We start from the raw sequence: 6,588 nt of genomic DNA on the forward strand, positions 1-6,588 counted from the left end.
TTTGAAAAAAAAAAACATATATCAATTTAACTATTTAAAAGTTCTTGCTTTTGTGAAATTTCTTTAATTCAGTTTTTTTTTTAAATTTAATTTAGGTCTAATAACAAAGTAAATTACTTTTGATTTAATAATATAATTTTTATAACGATAATAATCAAGTATTCTGTTAGAACACAATGATTATCTTGATTATATTTTAGATTTTTTATATTTAAAATTAAACGTTTATCGTGTATTTGATTATGTTTATCTATAGTTAGTTATACGAATTCAGACATGGAGCTTTAATAAGTTGTACTTGTACAAAATTTACTTGCAATCGTGAATTTTAAGTAGTATGCATCAATAAACAGTATTTCATATATAAAAATGGTTTTTAAGAATTTTGCTCAAATACTTTATAATATAATATATATAAGTATCCCTTATTGCAATGATGAAATAATTTGAATAAGTTTTCATAAGTGATGCATATTTATACTTTGATAGTTTGATAAACGACTCATAAGTTTATATTGGTAATCTAACTTTAACCATAGTTAATTTATAGCATGTTATTAACATGAGAACCTTCATAAAAAATGGAAATAGATACAGTACAGATGTACCTTAAAAAAAGGCATCGGTTACAGGTTTCGACATTTATGGTGACTCTAAGAAGAACAGCAATGAATCCAAGGAGAACTAAAAATCCTCTTGTGGTCACGGAGGTTCAAATGTGGTAACTCCGGACTATCTGCAAAGTAGGTGGTCGCCCTGGGATTAGTCGGCTCGCATAGCAGGTTGGATATCCAAGTTAATCAAAAAAAATGTGGAAGAGGGTGATATACGAAAACGAAAAAGAGTGAATATGGATAGTTAATTTGCATCTGATTTTGATTGAGAATGTATGTGGATAGTTAATTTGTATACTAACAAAGTTTATACTGTTCTCATAGGACGATAGTGCGTTTAGTGCATTTGGTATCCAGACATGATAGGACATAATATGACATAATAGTTGTTCAGTGTTTGGTAAGATAAAACTGAACATGACATAACAAAGTTCTTTATATATTTTATACATATTGGTTACTTTACGTAATTTATAAATTATAATAAAATAAACCATAAAGGTGTTGTCTGATTGGTTTGAGTTTAGGTCCAAATGTCAAAAGTACCTGGATGTTTCAGGTTCAAATCCAATGAGAAATAAAAATCCTCTTGTGGCCATGGAGGTTCAAATGCGGTGACTCCGGGCTATCTGCAAAGCAAGTGGTCGTCATGAGATTAATCGGCTTGCATAGCGGGTTGGATATCCAGGTTAATAAAAAAAACTATAATGAAATAAATATGTTTTTTATAACAAAATATATCAAAATAAAAAGTTCATATAGTTTTCACTTCTATTTTATAACTTTTCTGTATTATTATTACTAACAATAATATGTAATTAATTACATAAAATTAATCAATTTATATAAACCATATAAAAACAATATTTGGATCACTGTAAAGTAAAGACTTAAAGAACATAAAATACAATAAATAAAATCTAAAGAATGAATAAAATGTAAATAAGAAGATTTATTTGATGTTTTATGAGAACTAAGTTTTATTTTGATGTTATATTGATAAAATATAGGTTTGTCCCACCTTCTTACATGGGTAAGAGTGGAACACACTTGTTCCACTATGTTCCTGTCTGTTATACATAAAAAGTCTGCCAAACATGAAACGATGATTGATGTTCTATTTTATTAAGGTTGAGATCATGCATACGTAATTCATACTCCTCTCATATGCCTCCTTCAAGTGGGAATTACTATATCTGTTTGATTTGGTTGGATTTATTCAAATGCAACTTGTGTGTATCTATTTGCAAGATATATGTTTTTAGTATTATTTAATTAAACAGATTTTTATCATTTTTTAACATTAATATGTATATACATATAGTAGAATGGTACTTGCGCAATACAGCGAGATAAATCTTCATTTTAATGTTTAATTTTTATTTTTTTCTCTATCGATATAATACGATTTTATGTGATTTTGAGAAAGTGACAATGTTTTATTTTTGAATGAAATATAAATTTGAAGATAGTATAAAAATTTGAACAAAAATAAATCGATACGAGTATTAAAACTATCTAATAGTTCTCGTTTTTTGGTGTAATTTCCTTAATTCAAATTCTTATTATAACTTAATTAAAATTTGATAATAAAGTAATTTATTTTTGGTTTAATAATATAATTTTTTATAAAGATAATAATAATTAAACATTTTGTTAAAACTCAATGATTGTCTTAATTATATTTTAGATTTTCTATATTTTAAACGGATGTTTATCATGTATTTGATTATGTTTATTTGCAGTTAGGAGGTGTTTGGGATTGCTTATTCGAAATAACTTATGCTTTTTTTTACAAAACCATTTATCAACTTATTATAAGTCAGAAGAGTTTAACTTATTCAAAAACTTCTTATTACCGGTTTGGTACCGGTACAAGTTGTTTATCCTAACACTAAAAAGTGTTTATTACCAGTGTCACACCGAAATAAGTCAATAAGTTGTTTTTATAAACAATCTCAAACACCCCCTTAGTTACACGAATTTAAAATTGGAACTTTAATAAGTTGTAGTTACATAAAATCACTCGTAATCTTGAATTTTAAGTAATGTAAATCAATAAACAGTACTTCATGCATAAAAAATTATTTTTAAAAGTTTTAATCAAATGTTTTATAATATACTAATATAAATAAATAAATATATATATATATATATATATATATATATATATATATTCAGTATCGACAACACGTCAATTAAGTGATGAATAAAAATTTCCATGATTGAAAGTGATTGGTTGGGTGTTTTGTGAAAAAATCAAGAACAAAACACACAAATATTTGTTTTTAACCTAATTTTGGTCTATAAATATAAATCATAATCAACCAAATCTTTTTAATATTAAATTTAAAAAACAAGTATTAGAAAATGACAATTTTTAAAATTAAATAATTGTGATAATGAAATTTTATGTCATTTATTTTTGTAATATATTAATAAATAAAAAAGTTTGGTTGAAAACTGTATTTTCATTGCGAATCGGAAAACATCAAGATAGCATCTATATTCACCATTAATAATGGATGCGATTTTTTTTAACATTCATGATAAATGTTGACATAGGGCTCATTCTCAATTGAACTTACCCGTTATCCCTCTATATATATATATAGAGAGAGAGAGAGAGAGAGATACTTGGAATCACGTGACACCAATTTGTTTTTGTAAGATCAATTTTTTACACTTGAAACTTCACAGCAAACCGTCGTAAAAGTACGAAAACATGTTGTTCTCACACGAACCCAACTCTCTCTCTTTCTATATATATATATATATATATATATATATATATATATATATATATATATATAGGTTGGTTACTATACAACCCTTGACATTTGTGCAACCAATACAACACAATCTCAACCGTCCATTTCATTTGATTAATATGTGATTTCATATAAGTTTTGATTGCTTCCTAATATAAAGTATTGATCATGATTAATGAACCATATTCATCTTTCATAAATATTCAAATCATAATAAATGAACTCTCATCATTTCCATAAATATCTCAATTTATTGGGTTGCATTAGTCGTACAAATGTGACGGGTTATATTTGAAACAAACTATATATATATATATATATATATATATTCAATTTCAAATTAAAAATTGATTTTAATTTTTATGGCAACTCTTCTATCTCATCCAACTCCTCTATATATAACGTTATTGATGTATAAAATCCACACAAACCAAAAGCTGGTTTTTGACGAGTTGTTTTGTCGGTTTTTTTATTACTATTTTCAATGAGAAATATTCAATAATTTTGCTACTCTTATGCACTTTTGGGTGTCGTAATATTTCTTTCCATAAATGGAAATATCCCAGACTCTTGCTACAGAGAGCTTTTCGTTTAGCTGGTTGACAAACAACGAAGCTTCTTTCGAAGAAGAAACAAAGCATATTTTGGAGGAATCGACGACCGATTTCAGTTTCAGTATCTCGGCTTCAATCTCCACGACAGCTGCCGATGACATGTTTTGTGAGGGACGTATTGTTCCTAAACACTTCAACTTCTCGAATTCTGCACCCCCTACACCTCCACTGAACATTATTCGTCCGCTTTCCACAAAGAATTCTCGTTTTCGTAGTTTTTTCAAGGAATGTAGAAATTCATCGAAGCAAATTGTGGAAAAGTTGTTAGGGTTTCTAAGACCTGCAAAAAATATTAACATCTCAACTCGTCATAGTTTGATGGTATTCAATTCTTATTCCACGTATGATTCGAACAGTTCAATCTCTGATGCAATTCTTCACTGTAGAATGTCAAATGGTATTTGAGATTTTTGTTTACATAAATCTATTTCCCCTCCAAATATGTAAGATTAATAAATGAACACATTCATATTAACAAAATGTTGTTCTTTTAAAATATATGATACAAAAATATATTGTCATTTTTTTTATCTGATTTAAGACTTGGGATCATGTGCGACAACATTTTTTACACTTAAAATTAGGGGTGAGCATAGGCGGGTACCCGCCTTATTTGACAGGAACCGGAACCGGCGGTTCTTGAGATATTGTAACCGAAACCGAAATCGATTCAAACGGTTCTTGAATTTTTGGAACCGGAACCGCCGGGAACCGGTTCCGGGTACCCGCTTCCTAAAATATTAAAATTTTGTTATTTAGAAATAAAAAATAAAATATTGCCAAAATACTAAATAAATAAACAAGAATATAAATTATACAGAATAATAGTTACAAATATTGTTTAACGATTACAAACCATAATAAACTAATAGTAAAATGTTGAAAGTTTAACGATTACATACTATAATTGCAAATGTTCAAAGTTTAACGATTACATACTATAATTGTAAAGGTTCAAAGTTTAACGATTACAGACTACGAATCCAATTAAACACATAATTTGAAAAAATACGAATTATTTTATTTCAAATTTTGTATCTAAAGTTCTAAGTTCTTGACATAATTTAAATTTAGTATTAAAAAAATTAATTATTTTTTTAATTGAAAATTACCGGGTACCCGGTCCCGACGGGTAATGGTTCTGAAAAATTGAGAACCGGAGCCGGAACCGGAACCATTCTCAATCGGTTCTGTATTTTAGAAACCAGAACCACTCATATCGGTTCCGGAACCGGCAGTTCCAAGGCAGTTCCGGTTCCGCAAGTGGGTACCCGGTTCCGCTGCTCACCCCTACTTAAAACTTCAAAGCAAAACACCGTATTTTTGCTGTAAAGGTTCATATTTTTACAACATTTTGTTGTGAAGTTTCAAGTATAATAATGTTGTCTCACGTGTTTCATGAAAACAGCCTCATCCCACGTGAACCCAACCCTCTAATTATGTAAATTACCATCCTTGAACTTTTTTTATATTTTAGACTCTTAAATAGACATTTTTTCAATCATATGCCGTAATATTTTTTTTCTTTAAAGATTATTTTCTAAAATAAAAATCGAATGAAAATACCGTATATTAACCCCTTTTCGGACATTTTGTCAAGATATTTTTGCTTAGTCTACCTTTTATGGAAGCTTTGACAATTTATGGCATGGTTGTAGCATTAGCGCTTTTATTTGCGAATACTTTTGTGTTTTATCAAGGGCAAATTGCATGAAAAAGTAACGTACTTTAACTTGATTCCTATTTTGGGTAACGTACTTTCAAAACTTCTATTTTGGTACCTAAGATGTAAAATTTTAAACATTTAAGTATCTGAGTAACCCAGTGAAGACTAATTTTAGACTAAAAAAAAAGACTAATTTTAGATTAAAAAAAATCCACGTCACTGACTAGGTCAACAAATAATACCGAGTTGGATACCACATCACTCGCCACATCAGTATGATAACCGGTTAATACTTCAACCAGTTACTCGGGTACTTAAATTTTTAAAACTTTACATTTTAGGTACTAAAATGAAAGTTTTGAAAGTACGTTACCCAAAATAGGAATCAAGTCAAAGTACATTACTTTTTCATGCAATTTACCCTTTTATCAATTCCGTTCCATTTGTATCTCTTAAAAATGCCAATTTAAGTTTTTATAATAAAGGAATTATCTAATTGTAACGTTTTTTATTATATTTTGCCTTCTATTTAAATACAGTTAATCGATTTTGAATATTTCTAACAGGGATGGAAACAGAGCAGGTAACAAATCCCGTATCCCTGACCTCCATTTAAGCCCTTCGTCCCGACTAATCCTCAACGGGTTTGAGAAACCCGTTCGACATCAATTTAGTAGTAAAAGTTTATACACGTATATTAAATAAATAAAATTTTAATCAGGGTAGGGTGATATGTGTTGAGAATTTAACACATAACACGCTCTTTTTAGGACTTTTTACTTACTTTAATTTCTTTTCATTCCCAAATTGAGTCATTTTCATTTATTTCTTTATACCTTTGTTATATTGAAGCTAAATGTTGTGGTTAACTTGTTGGTATGCATAATTTAAGCTAATTTGGAGTTTTTGTGATAACAGCAGGT

The sequence above is a fragment of the Cynara cardunculus genome (genome assembly GCF_001531365.2).
Source record: "Cynara cardunculus var. scolymus isolate 2C chromosome LG 16, CcrdV1, whole genome shotgun sequence".
In the NCBI taxonomy this organism is placed as follows: domain Eukaryota; kingdom Viridiplantae; phylum Streptophyta; class Magnoliopsida; order Asterales; family Asteraceae; genus Cynara; species Cynara cardunculus.